This window comes from Podarcis vaucheri (assembly GCF_965113315.1).
Source record: "Podarcis vaucheri genome assembly, chromosome: 1".
Lineage (NCBI taxonomy): Eukaryota > Metazoa > Chordata > Lepidosauria > Squamata > Lacertidae > Podarcis > Podarcis vaucheri.
In genome coordinates, this window is record NC_138759.1 from 100,136,913 (window position 1) to 100,150,858 (window position 13,946).

Genomic DNA, 13,946 nt, shown 5'->3' on the forward strand with positions numbered 1-13,946 from the left:
ACAGCTGAGGTCAGAAATCTATAGAAGCAGTGGGATAAAGATGACCATTTCCTGCTTACAAACCGTGTGGCTTGCTATTACTGTACCTGTGTACGGGCCATTTCCTCCCCTTCCAAGATCTTAATAAACATATGTTTTTACAAAGCTCATCATCACGATGTTTTACACTGTTGTTAACCACCATTAACACTAATTTTGGAAAGAGAAGGGCTGTTATTGACTGAATTGGAAAGGTTTCATTTGCAAGAAGGCAAATTGGAGAAGTCATGTGGGCAACAAGCTTGCAGCTGTTTGGTCATTTGTGATGCTTTGGATGTGTATCTGGACACCCTTTCCAAGATTTTTCAGGGCTGCTGAAATATGTTTCCTGACTACTGCTCCTGCTGTCTCTTTGTTGTACAATGTGGGTGTAACTGGTTGGGTTGATCTCTGGCAAGCAACTGCAGTGGATAGTTGGGGTGCCAGTTTTTCAACTGGCATTTGTAGCTGTGTCTTAAACAGTGGCACAGTCTGTATAAATTAGCAGAGAAAAGGTTTTCACGAGTAGATATGGAGGTCGGCAAAGCAGGCACCTAATTGCCAGAATCAAGCTTTGGCAAAAAGCTAGAAGCAGTAGTATCAGCTGTAATTTCTTTTTGTATTCACTATAAGTCACCACAAAAGAAACAATGTCTGTTATGCAAGTTCCAGCGTTACACATAAAAAACCCTCACCTAAATATAATAAGTGTGGATATCAGTAAAGAAACAGCTGTCTGTCTGTCTATCATCACACATCACCCACATAAGTATCAAGAAATCTGACACGGGGGCTGACTGAAAAATTGCCCCCCTTAATTGCTGAAAACTTCTCTGATTCAGAAGCGCCTCTATTAGCTACAGACAAAAACTAATGGTACTAGGTTTATTCAGAGCTGGGAGTACACAAACAAATGAGGTGGCACAATGGACTATACCATTTAAGATACAGTTTGTACTCCTTCCAAATAGAAAAAAGCACAGCAGGAAAAGAGTTGTGTTACAACATTCTTGTATGCTATTGTGTTGTTGCTTTTATTCCAGCAGGATTTTTTTTACAAACAAACAAACAAACAAAAAACATCGGGAAGTAAAAAGTGGTACCCCTCACTTACAGTATTGCTGTGGTACAATCCATAACTCTGAGCTCTACCACTTCATTTACCCTGTTGTGTAGGTCCATCCTGAGTACAGGTGCGCCATATGCAAGCACAGAGACCCTATTTTCCTCCTCATTATGACTTTATACAGGCAGGCAGGCGTCAGGAAGCAACACCCTGGAGTAACTGCTAGCCAGTCTTGTTGGGTGGATGGGGACCTGGTCTGTGCTGTGCCCAGCAACCATATCTCGACCCCTTTGCACCCAGGTAGTGCAGGGCATAGGCAGGGAGGCCAACAATCTGCAGGGCCAATGACAGGCCAAGTCAGCACATCCTAGCTTGGTGCCCCTCCTGTTCCCTGCTAGCTCCACACAGGCAAAATGGATCCTGAGGAGGAAGCTGGCAGCCAGGGCCGCCTTCTGGTTTGGAAGTAAGTCAGAACCCAGGTTGGCTGAGGGTCGGGAGGGCAGTGCCCCCTTTGCCTTAATGGACCAGTCTTCCTTGGACTCCTTTGGCAAAAGGATGGCTTTAAGCTTTTTAATGCTTTTCATTGCATGGTTTCATTTCTTTTTATTGCTGCTTTTGATTCTATGTACAGGGGCATACAAATGTTTGTCTCTCTTTTTTTTAATAAACCAACAAATAAATAAAGGTTTCAAGGAAGGGTCGCTGTTGCCCCTCGCTCCCAAGACTGCCTCTGCAGCTGCAGGCGAGCAAGTGGCACCGGTGGGACTGCACTGCCGGGGGCCCAACTTATTACACCTCAGCCCACTAATTTGCTCCCCTCCCCTCCCCCCCCTCACGGAGCTCCAGGTGAGGAGCATTGTGGTGACGCTGCGGGGGGCGGGGCAAATGGCCCTCCTCTCCCCGAGAGTCTTTCTTAAAGTTCCAGAACTTGCCCTTTCTTCCCTTGGCTTGTGTTCTGGGGCTACACCAAAGAGCTCCCTCGGGCGGCGGCAGCAGCAGCAGCAGCCGCCCTGTCTGCGGGGCCCCCGCCTTCCCTCTCTCCCTCCGCCCCTCCTCCGGAGCTGAGCGTCCCCCCTGCCATTGATTCCTCTCGCCCTTCCTTGGCGGAGGCAGGTGGACGGGCTGCGCTGGGCTGGGTTGGCTGGCTGGCTGGCTGGCTGCCGGCGGGAGCCTCTGCGCAGCCAATCGGGTGGCGGCGCCGTGGAGCAGCTGGCGCGTTGGGCCGGCGCGCCTTTCGCTCCTCGCTGTTCCCCTGCGAAGCGGCCGAGCGCCGGGCGGCTGTTGCACACGGGCGCCGGGCTATGGGTGCGCTGCTGCCGAGCCACCATCTTCCTCTGCCCGGGGAAGTGCGACGCCGCCGCCCACTTGGCCAGACCCAGGCGAGCCCGGTAAGTGCGGAGCTGCTTCGCAGCCACGAGCGGGGAGGCAGCCGCAGCAGCCTCCTCTTCGGCGCCGCCTCTTCTCGCTGCGCCCGTGCGGGATGCCAACTTGGGAGCAGGAGGGCGCGGGCTCTCCCCCTCGACCTGTTAGTTTCCCGGCCGCCTTTTCTTTAGGATCGCGAAGGGATCGGGCGGGGCAAGCCCTTGGACCTCCAGAGGCTGCAGTCCGGGTCTCGCTTACCTGCGCGTAGGCTCCATTGAACTCGGCAGGACTTACTTCGGAGTAGGCAGGCAGATAGGATCGCGCTATTCGTCTGCATGCTAATAACTGCGAGGAGGGTTGCGCTCTCCGTACTGCTGACTTTTTTTTGGGGGGGTGGGGGTGGTATATCATTGCTTTTATTTCTTTTGCTTTGTTTTCAGCGCGCGTCCTCGGAATATTCAGGGAAGGTGTAAAATCTGTATTGCCTTTGTAGTGAACTGTCCGTGCACAATTGATCCAAAGGGCTGCCCTCTCGGGAGTGATCCAGCGAGCTCCCAGGACCGTTCATTTTCGTTTCTGATTCTTTTTTTTTGGGGGGGGGCGTCAATCTGCATTGCGATTGTTCAGATCTGCAGCCCCCAATACAGGAAAGAAGTTTGCGGGCGTCTGCGGGAGGGAACGTGATAGCATCTGATCCCTACATGAGATCATGTAGTCTGTTCCGTAGTCTTCACATTGGCGAGGTAAAAACGACAGCGAACGGGAGTTGCAAAGGAGTCGCTGTAGCATCAGGAGAAACTGGCAGCGCGGTCCTTAGGTATGTTTTGGCCAGAAGCAGTTCCTAGAGTCCAATGGCACAGAACTGCTCTGTAAACCAGCGCAAGATTGCAACAGAGCAGTCCGAGGTATTAATTGGAAACCAAGCCCTCCTTTAATTCAGTGGGATTTAACTCTTAGCAGGCATTCACAAGATTTGGTTGCGCACCTTTTGGCCAGGGTGTTTGAAGGACTTTGATCCCAAACACGCTTGCTAGGCAGTAAATCATCGCTGAACTCCGTGAGGCTTATTCTTGGGTAACGCGATTAGGTTGGGTGTGAATGTGCCTTTAAAGTGAAACTGCTTAGTTCAGTCATTCTGTCTCCCTGTCTTAATTTCAAGCATGTCGCTGTATAAAAGGAGTTTCAGTATCTTGGGAATTATAAACACACTCGCCTAAAAAACACACAACCCCATCAACAATCTTCCTACCGCTTCAAGTACATTCATTTTCCTTGTAACACTTTTCTAGAGATCTTAAGAATGGGATCAGTTGCTTATCATTTCCTTGGAACAGATAGTCTCTTATCAACGTGGTTAAAATGCCTTGCAGGTTTGCTCTTTAGTATGTGTCTTGGTTGTATTTCATGGGGGGGGGGAGAGATGTATTTTATTGGGAAAGTGATAGATGCTGTCATGGCATTTCTGAATGCATGCTGTATTTTTTGATACTGTGTATGATTAAAATTGGGGGGGGGATCCAAGTAGTTTCCCCCTCCCTCCCTCCTTTAAGTGTGCCTCAATATTTTCACTGTGTTTTATTAACCATGCCTGGTACAATGCGTGCGGTAAAACGTTTCCTGGTGTGTGTATGTGTGTTTCCAGGCAGTTGCTGAATGTCAAGATGATGAATTTATGTTTCAGATGTAGTGTCAAGGATAGCACAGGTTTGTTGGGTAACTAGAAGGCAGCTAATCTTCAGGGACATCCCTTTTGTGCTTTCTGGTACGTGAATCTAATAGCTGCTTTAAGGTTGTTCCATGGAAGAGGGGGGTAGGAAACTTTTTCCCTTTCTAATAAAGGCAAAGCCTTTTATTAAGACTGCAAACTCTTCATTGTGAATGTGATTATTTTTTTCATGTGTAGCAAGAAATATATAGTCTTGGGAAGAACCCCCCCCCCTGCATAAATTGAAGGTTTCTTTTTTTTCTTCAAAAGTAGCTATCACTTTATTCTTATTGAGCTGTCATTTTTTAAATATATTTTTCATACTATGCTACACTTCTCTTTCCCAGTAAAATACACTCACCCCTGAAGTTGTTTCCTGCACATTAAACCTGCATCATAACCCTTTTTATTTGTCTTTTCTGCATTCTTTGAAAGACTGAAATTGACCCTTTGAGTCAATGGATTTCACTGTTCTTCTTACCTGCATAACCCTTTGGTTTGGGTCAGCTATTGAAAAGCCATTACTCTTGGGGTCGATCAGGTCATCTTCACATTTCAGCTTCTTCCCCCAGTGTTCTGATAAATGCACCAAGGTCAAGCCATGTAGAAATTTGTTCTTTGATAAAGAGCAATTGGCAGCAATAGGTTTTTGATTCCAAGTCTCCCTTTCCCCCTTTATACTTCAAAACTCCAGGAGTAATCTTGCCCTTGCTGCAGGATCATTCTCTTATTATGTAGACGCTATTTGAAAAAGTTGGATGTTCCTAAAAATAATAAAATCAATTTACACAATTAAGAATACGATCATCTTGTAGTCACTAAGCTTAGCTGAACTCTGTGAGGCTTACTTCTGAGTGGACATCTATAGAATTGCACTGCAAAGATGAAACCAGCAGACACATGAGTCTTCCTCTAATATTAATAGATTTTAATATCAAAGTATTCATGAAGTACCGTGGTAATTAATAGTACAGCATTCAGTTAGCCTGTGCTGTGCTTCTGCTGGTGTCAGGAAAGTGAGTTCATTTTACATGTGAATTCTGCACACCCAACCAAAGTTACTTAGAAGACACTTTCAACTGGAGTGATTGAGGTATGCTTCCATATAAATGTGTTTAGGATTGTGCTAAATGAGATGTTTTATAGAAATTGCTGGTAAATTGGGAGAAAGGCAGTCATACCACACTGATTTCAACCTATATGAGAAATTACTGAATATTACTAAATCTTAGAAACCTCCAGTCATCTGTTAAACAGGATGCCAATATTTCTGTGCTTTAAAAATAGTTTGGGCTCACTTTTTAAAATATGTGGTGCTTTGTTCAAGTTAGCATCACTTGTGCAAGTCAGTTGTGTTGTGGTCACTTCTTAATTGATTAGTCTGTACACACTCAGCAGGACATTTTTTGTGTGTGACTTGCGTATAGGAGACTTTATATGGAATGCAGATAGCATTCAGGATGCTGAACTTTCTGTCCTGCCTGTTTTTGAATTTCACCTGTCCCCTTTAAAAAGAGGGGGGAAGTAAACTCTCCTTATGGGAAATATGCCATATATTTGCCCAGAAGAAGTGTGTCAGGTAGTGTGGAGACTGTAATGTCCACATCTGAATGATAGTGGGAGAGGTAATCGACCAGCTGAAGAACTGGTTTGCAACACACAAGTTCTCAGGACAGGTTGTTACATGTCTTCAAGCCTGGCTGCTATTTTTATTTTATTTATTTATTTAGAAAATTTATACCGTGCCCTTGAGTAAAAACTCTCAGAGCAGCTCCCAATCAATAAAGTATAATAGATTGATCAGAAACAGGGAGGCTTTGTAGCTGACACTGTGCTCTACTTGATTGCACTTTCTCTTTTATCCTTGATACCGAAGGATGTGCAAGACGTAAGAAAATCTACATTAGGAAGTTATCATATGAGGATCTATGTAATTTTGTTTCAGAGTTTGCTGTGTAATACTCTCAGTATGCAACAAAGTACTCCAACAATGACATCCTATATATATACCTGTCAGCTCAGAAGTAGGTAAACAAGTAAAGGATTGCAGAAGTACATAAGTGTGTATAAACATCTCAGTATGACTGCAAACTTTGACAAATGGGTCTTCCTAAGTGGAACTGTGCTGATAATTCAAGAATACCTTTTCGAAGTACCTTAAGATTGTGGACTCAGGCTGCAATGTTGCTTGTAGGCTGATTAAAATCCCTATCGGGGCTGCTAGGATTTAAGAGGCTTAGTTGTGCACAGGATTGCAACCTCTGTTTGTATTTTTGGCATATCATTTTAGTGCTCATCTTTCACTGTGCTGTACATAGAGGACTAGACAGATGCTAGCTGCTGTGCTCCATATGTATGCATTATGGTAGGCTGTTGACTTGTGCCCTAGGGTCATGTTCCTTCCTACTTCATTACTTCTGTTTGAGCAAGGACATTCAAACAAGCTCTGTGTCTTGTAGCTATTGTTTCCAAGAAGTTATATAGCTGGTTTTTAATTCTGGCTTCTGAGCTGCATTTCTTTTTCCAATTGGGTGCCTAGATCATTGTGAAGCATATTTTCTGTGTTGGCAACTGCAGCTTATACGAAGTGCTATGTTATGCTATATGAAATCTGGAAACTTTTCCCCTAGATTTCTTGAACAACGTGCTACTTTGTATGAGGCATATGTAGGAGTCCTTTACTTACATTGTTTTTCAAGGACTGTCTGCGCTTCTTTTTGCCTAATTTTTGGGGCTATCCCACCTTGTCCTAAAGGATAAGGGTAGTTTACGAAGTATTGTATGATACGAAACAACCCATGCTCCTTAAGGGTTCTTAGAAACTGACAGAATTTTAGAAAGTGTAAAATAAATATTAGACTAATGTTTAGCTTGTGATGTGAAGGTGGGTGAGTATTGGAGGTATCGGCAACAGCAGATGTTATAATGATATCTCCCTCTCCCTTTAGAGCACAGGTGAGAAGGTCTTGAGATTCTTCTTGGCCACACTCTTGTTCCCCAGACCACAGAGTGTTTGCCTGGTTGGAATGTGCCCTTGAACTCTGATGGTGACCCTTCCTTGCCTAGATGGAGGATAGGGAGGGCTGGGTGAGTGTGTGTGTGTGTGTGTGTGTAGAAACCTGCCTCCTGTTCAAAAGTAAAATTTACAATCATTGCTGCACCCACTCTGGCCCCACCTAGCACTGACATGTCCAGGAGTGAATGTGGCCTTCAGTCTAAAAAAGGTTCACCTCCCCTGCACCAAAGTAGGGGTAGGGAATATAGCTTCCCCATGAACCAGCCAGTGTTACATAATAACTGCCATTTCAGCTTTCTTTTCCTTCTTTGCATGCTACTTAAACATAGCCAGGATTTGTTTTCCTTCTCTGCATGGCAGATTGCAGCTATAGCCCTTCTCATCCTGTGACAAGGTTGTGGGCCAGGCATGCCGCACGCCTCAGGGATTTGTGCATAGGCAACCCAGGCCGTATGATGAGACTCAGATACGCGTCTGATCTTCTGCAAGAAATATATATATGAATTAGTATGCATGTATTCCATTGCATGTGATTGCAAATATTCAAGCACTCACACTTCTCCTTCAGGAGCAACTGCATATCCTAGTGTCTGCATGTATTTACTGTTTACATAGCACTTCCTTATGCAGTCATATTTGCATATCTTCTCTATTTCCACATTTGAGGATTCTCATCTTCACACTTCTTAGTGAGGTCTATTGAAAGATGCAAACAAGAATGGCAATCAACTGCAATAACTATAGTGAGAAAACTTGGGTAGCTCTTTCAGAACAAGGGTAAACTGGGAAAAAGGAAGGGCATGTGTGGGAAAGAGTTTTATAAATGCTTTGTAACTGGCAGATGTTCTGAGAAGTGGTGAGAGACGAGTTTCTCGGTTGATATCCAACAGACCAGTAGCATAATTAGTTGGATAACCTGAGAAATTATTCTAAGAATGAGGTCATGAAATCTTCTGGGTAATTATTTTCAGCTAAGTGGCCTCCAACATTGTTGCCATCTGGTTTTCTAAGGAAAAATTATTTAAATGGGTTAGTTCAGTAGTATCAAAACAGTCTTATGTTGCTGTGTATTTCAATATATACTATAGTATTCATATACCCCCTGCTACTGTTGTCTAGGGTTGCCATATTTCAAAAAGTAAAAAACAGGAAACCCTGAAAGTTGTTCAGGTTTTTTTTAGGAAGACCCCAAAATTGTATTGCATTAGAGTCCAGGTGGTACTTAGGATGGAGAAGCTTTTTATATATTGCTTTATTGATAGTTACATCAGTGCCCAATATAAATAATTGTATTTATGGATTTTTAATTGCATTTCCCATTTAATATATTACACATCACCTAGAGGCATTGGTGCGGGTAACACACAAATGAATAATATTAATTCAGGCAGCATCAGATCTCAATTTGGGAGGGAAGTGGGGTTGTCGTTCAAGACCTCCCCGTCCACTATATTTGTGCAACCCACATTTCTGGTATGTGATGGAAACTCACTGGACCAGTTTCAGTCTGTCTGCCTAACCTACCTTTCTGGGTCATTGTTAAAATGAAATTGGGAGGGAGTGCGGGGAGAACCATGTTCTCCACCTTGAGATCCTGGGGGTGGGGGGGGGAAGGAGAGTATATATGTAATAATAAAAAATAATAATAATAAAAACCTGGCCGAGAAAGATAATCAGATCACATTAATAAACTATTTAGTTTTTGGGAGCCAAACATGGCCCCTTTCTGTTGAGTGGTTTGTAGCAAAAGGGTCCAGACAGGCTGCTTAGACAGGTAGAGAAAAGGGGGGAGGCTCTTTTGTAGGTCAGCTGCTGTAAGGGAAATGGGTCCAGCAAGAAAGCAGGAGCTGCATTTAAGAGAGTTAACAAAAACCACATGTGTGAAGGGAGGCTTGGGAAAGATGATTGGAAGTATGGTATGTGAACAAAGACTGAGATGCATGAGTGACAAAGGAAAAGGTGCTGGCCACCCTGAACAGAAATGATATGTGACAAGAAAGACTTCTGCTGAATGAAAATAGAAGTTGTGGGAGGCAGGAGAGGCGGTGGGGGTGGGGTGGAACAAAGAGGGCAAGGTAATATCAAACTGATTGGGACAGTGAATGCATGAATGAGGAGGGTGGAAGAAAAGGCACAGAAAAAGACATGGTATTAAGTGATGTTGAAGCAGAATGAGCGTGGGGGGGGGGAGACGAGTGTGTATGCCAATCGGATCATGACTTGAATAGGAGATAAGGAGAAAGAGAGAGAGGAAAGGAGCGTGAATTTGCAAGGAAGGTGTGGGAGGAAATGGCATGGCAGACAGTTTGGCTTTTGCGATGGGAGGATTCCTATAAATAGGGCTGTCTTAAGCATATGCGGTGCTGGGGTGCAAAGATCTGCCCGGTGCCCCCCCCCAAGGTCGCTCAGTCCCAGGCGCACAGGAGGGCGGAGCTGGCTGGCTGCCTCAGCATCTCACTGGCTCGGTCGCCCCCGAACTTGCAGCGCAGAGCCGCCCACAGCAGAAGAGCCCGTCGCAGCACTTCGACCAATGGGTGGGCTCTTCCCTGGATTCAACTCCCAGGCCCCAGACTCTTGGCCTGGCGCCCCTGAGAGCCTGGCGCCTGGGTGCCCTGCACCCCTAGCGCCTATGGGTTAGATGGCCCTGTAGGCTGAAGGGTTTGGGGGCTCTGTTTCATTACAGAATTTCATTAGGAGCTAGTTTGCTGCATGCATAAGACTCAGCACAGCTTCTCAGTGTGTGACTTGCAAGTAACAGTAGGAATCCTTCCTACACAGCAGTTGTGCCCCTGGAGTGATTTGGAATGCACTTCCCCGCCCGCCCCCAGGGAAAAATAACGGGAGCAGTGACTTTTGGCAAATGAGAAAGTGACTGGATGCACCCAATTCTTCTGTATTCAAACCTTTAACTTGAGTAAGGCAGCTTAATCGAGAGCACATGCAGAAAAGTTACAAAGTGGTAGAAACATTTATTATGATACAACGTTAGCGGGGCTATGGCATGAGCTGCCAGTTTGGAACAGAAAGAAAGATTCTGAATATGAACGCATTCAGGTTAATGTTCTGCCTCTTTTCTGGAGCACATGGAGCCCCAGCAAAAACTCCCATTCACTTTGTGCAGAACCGCCTCTATTCATTTGAATGGGCTGACCTTTTGTGGATGTGGGAACCCCTTTTATGCCAACCTGATTTCCTACATCTGCAAACAACTACAGGTTTGGTGTAGATATGGCAGGTGGAAGTGAGGATAGTCTGGATAGCAGAAACCAGAAATTCTCTGACCCATCCAGCATGGTGATAGCTATGCTTTAAGGCTTTTGATTTCAGTGGTTTTAAGCATCCTAACTCCCTCTTGGCTTGTGGCCAGGAGCACCTGCTGCTTCATCAAACATACTTGGTGCTTCCATCATGTTACAGACTTTGCTTCAACTTCTTTGCTTTACTAAAATAACAGAATAAAGCTAGCCACGATTTCTTGGGTAAATAAAGCACTGCCGGAGAAAAGCTCTGCCTTCAAGAGGCTGGAAGGATCCTCCAGTGGTTGCTTCACAGTATTTCTTGTTGCTTTGGGAAAACTCTGCATGTTCAGAAACACAAGTGGCAGCGCAAGAGAGGAGGACTGGTAGGTTACAGAATATGTGTTTGTTTCTGGGTGCAAGCAACCACTTCTGTGCCAAGGAGATTTATATGAGAATTGGTGTGATTGTGATTGGTCTTCATTTTATTTTTTTTAATAAGGACATGTTCTTTTTCTGTTTCCTGCTAAACTTGCAATGTAAAAGCAGAGTGGCCCCCTTGAGATGAATTTCCTGAAGTCAGAAATACAGCTCTCATGGGAATAATTTTAAAACAGCAAATGATTTAATGTTTTGATGGCGAATCATAAAGAAGTAATCCCTGATGTGAGGATATCTGCCTATATGGGCACAAGTCATAACAGGACTGTTTCTACACAGTCAGAGGTGAACTGACAGACTGAGGCAGTATGTAATCTGTGGCTAATGAAGGCTACCTACTGAGTCTCCCTGGAGGATGCAGAACTTTGTTAACCCATTTGACAGATTTGCATGTAACCTTTATTTATTTATTTATTTATTTATTATTATTAAAAACCCACATCAAACTTTTAATGTATGAGATGGTTGGATTAAATATTTCTAATTATCTCCTGCAAATGCCTTCCACTGATAGGCAAACATGTAATTCTTCCACTGGACACCATTTCCGCTCAAGATGCCTTTATTAATCATTTAAAAAGATTTAGCTACTTGTGCATCTCTATACTTGTGCATCTGCTCTGACACTGAGCTGTTCTCAATAGGTCGAACTTAATAAATGTAGCAAGTGAATTATACCAAGTGCTTGCTGAGCACTGGTATGAATTTTATTCCTCCAGAGTCTTGTCATTTGAATGCATTATAGTACTAACATACACATGTTTCAAGTGTTTTCTTCTGAGCTAAATATGAACTATAGTTGTGCTCGCATTACTTTTATGTTATCTTGACCCTGTTGGAATGTGAGAAGTGCAAGGCCACATTCGGCGGGGAGGGGATCCTCACTACCCACAGTGCACATCTTATTTAGAGAATGAAAGTCCAGCAAGACTACAGCAGAGAGTCTTTCCTTTGCAACCACTTCATACTAGGAAAGGGAGCATGAGTGAAGGGCCTTGGGTTATCCGATGGACTAAAACAAGCCCTTTGGGAAGTACCAAAGTGTTGAAATCTGGGACCTAAGGCAAGAAGGGTTTATTATGTACTAATCCACAACATCTTCAAACACAGCATTGTCTGACATAATAGCTTACCAAGAATCCAGATCAGTGTTGCTCATGAAAAAGAAGAAAAGTGCACAATGCCAGTCCACACTACGGCAGGGATATGGAGTCTGTGGCCTTCCAGGTGTATCTGGGTTCCAACTTCCATCAGCTTCAGCCAGAATGGCCGCTGGACAGGGATGGGGTGCAGGGAGTTGTAGTCCAGAAACAAAAAGTAAGGATCTGCACTTAGGCAGGAAGAACCAGATGCACAAATAAAGATGGGGGGGGGGCACCTGGTGGACTAGTCCATCTAGGGGTGGACTACAAGTGTAACACGAGTCAACAGTGTGATCCTTGGAGGTTTTTAAGTAGAGGTTGGATGCCCATCTGTCATGGATGCTTTAGCTAAGATTCCTGCATTGCAGGGGGTTGGACTAGGTGACTCTTGGATCCCTTTCCAACTCTATGGTTTTATGATTTGAAGGGTCACAGGTTCCCCAGCCCTATTCCTGAAAGCTGCTTCAAGTTTTCTGCATCTTGGTACTGTGACTCTATGATTAGTGTTTCTCACTTCTTATTCTCCGTGGAAATGCTATATGGAGTAACACTGAGAGTATTGGAAGTGTTGTAGACATAATCGAGATTGTGTGTACCTTTAGATTGGACTATAAAGCCCCCTGTGTTTAGCTTTGACATGCGTTGATTTGATCTTTAGGGTGGCAACCTGGCAAAAAGCAATACAGAATCTGTCTGGCAGCTGTTCACCTGTTTGATCCCTGAAGTCAATTGAGTGCTGCACTTTCTTTCTCAGCTAAATGCCTTTCTGGACTAGGGCAACTATAATGAGACACCCATTGTGGAAGGTACTACACAGGATTTTCTCTAAACATAGGAGTCATTCTTCCTCAACTAGATTAAACAACAACATCACAGATTCATCCTGATTTTTAATTATCTGTTGTTGTTGTGGAAGGATGGAGAAAAAGTATTTTCAAAAAAATATTTGATAGAGGAATGCTTTTAATGAAATGGTTTTTTTTGCGGGGGGGGGTAGAGTGGGTTCTTTCCTCTAAAAGATATATGATTAATAGCACCAACACTGCCTTCTGGATCACCTTGCAAGAGGTTTCCTTCATCAATCTGGCAAGTGGATTGTATAGCAGTTTGCACCCTAATTAAACTCCCCAGTTGGGAATGTGCTGTTTAACAGATTACCTGTAGTTAAAGTGCAGTCACTGGAGATGTAGTTAACATGTCAATGTTTAATACCGAGTTCCAAACATCAATTTTTTAAAGGGAAAAAAACAAAAACAAAGAAAGCAGGCTCATTGCAACATAACAAATGCTTCCTTAAAATTAAATACCTAAGTTACAGTGAGTCCTGTCTATTTACTCAGAAGTAAGCCCCAGTAAAAAAAAGAAAAAAGAAAAAAAGTAAGCCCCACTGAGCATATTGAGGTTTACTTCCAGGTAAGCATGCACCGGATTGCAGCTTCAGTAGTATAATAACAGCAATGTTAGGCATCTTATAAGTCCTCCTGTTTCATTTGTTTGGTGATTTCATTGAGGAGAAAATATTTCGATGCTCTAATGATATCACCAATAATGCCTTAGGTTTATTCCAGGGCAGAAATTCAGGTGATTGTCTCCACTTTGAACCCAGGAATAATGTTAAGTATTTGATTATTTCAGAGTGGCTTCTACCCAAGATAAATGCCACTAATTGCAGTTGCTGGGTTGGTTGGATGATCAGGAAGGTACTGAGAGAGTTGTTTTCCTCCTGCCCCCCTCACCACTAAGGGTAATAAGCAATTCCAATCCATTCTTTGCTACCAAATGTAATACACTCCTTAAATGAGGACTTAATGGTGTGGAAACAGAAGGCTTTTTGAACTTTAGATACCTATAACCACAGGCAGTAGCTAATAATGCAGTGGTTATTGCCACACTGAAGTCAAGTTATTCTACAACATTAAAAAATTGCTGATCACTGAGTCTTGGTTTTGGGGTAAAGCAA

General features: G+C 43.9%; 1 protein-coding gene across 5 annotated transcripts in view; it reads left to right on the top strand.

Annotated features, from left to right (window-relative positions):
- Positions 1 to 13,946, top strand: part of THSD7B (thrombospondin type 1 domain containing 7B) — a 633,259-nt gene that overhangs the window by 268,827 nt on the left and 350,486 nt on the right. Inside the window, exon 1 of one of the 5 annotated variants that reach the window (XM_082197357.1) lies at positions 2,330 to 2,472. The exons of 2 other annotated variants lie outside the window; for them this stretch is intronic. The gene's annotated coding sequence lies outside the window, so the exon portion shown is untranslated. Of the gene's footprint in view, positions 1 to 2,329; positions 2,473 to 2,726; positions 2,747 to 3,094; positions 3,264 to 13,946 lie in introns of those variants that run through there. 2 more of the 5 variants (XM_082197359.1, XM_082197358.1) reach the window with 2 other exon arrangements.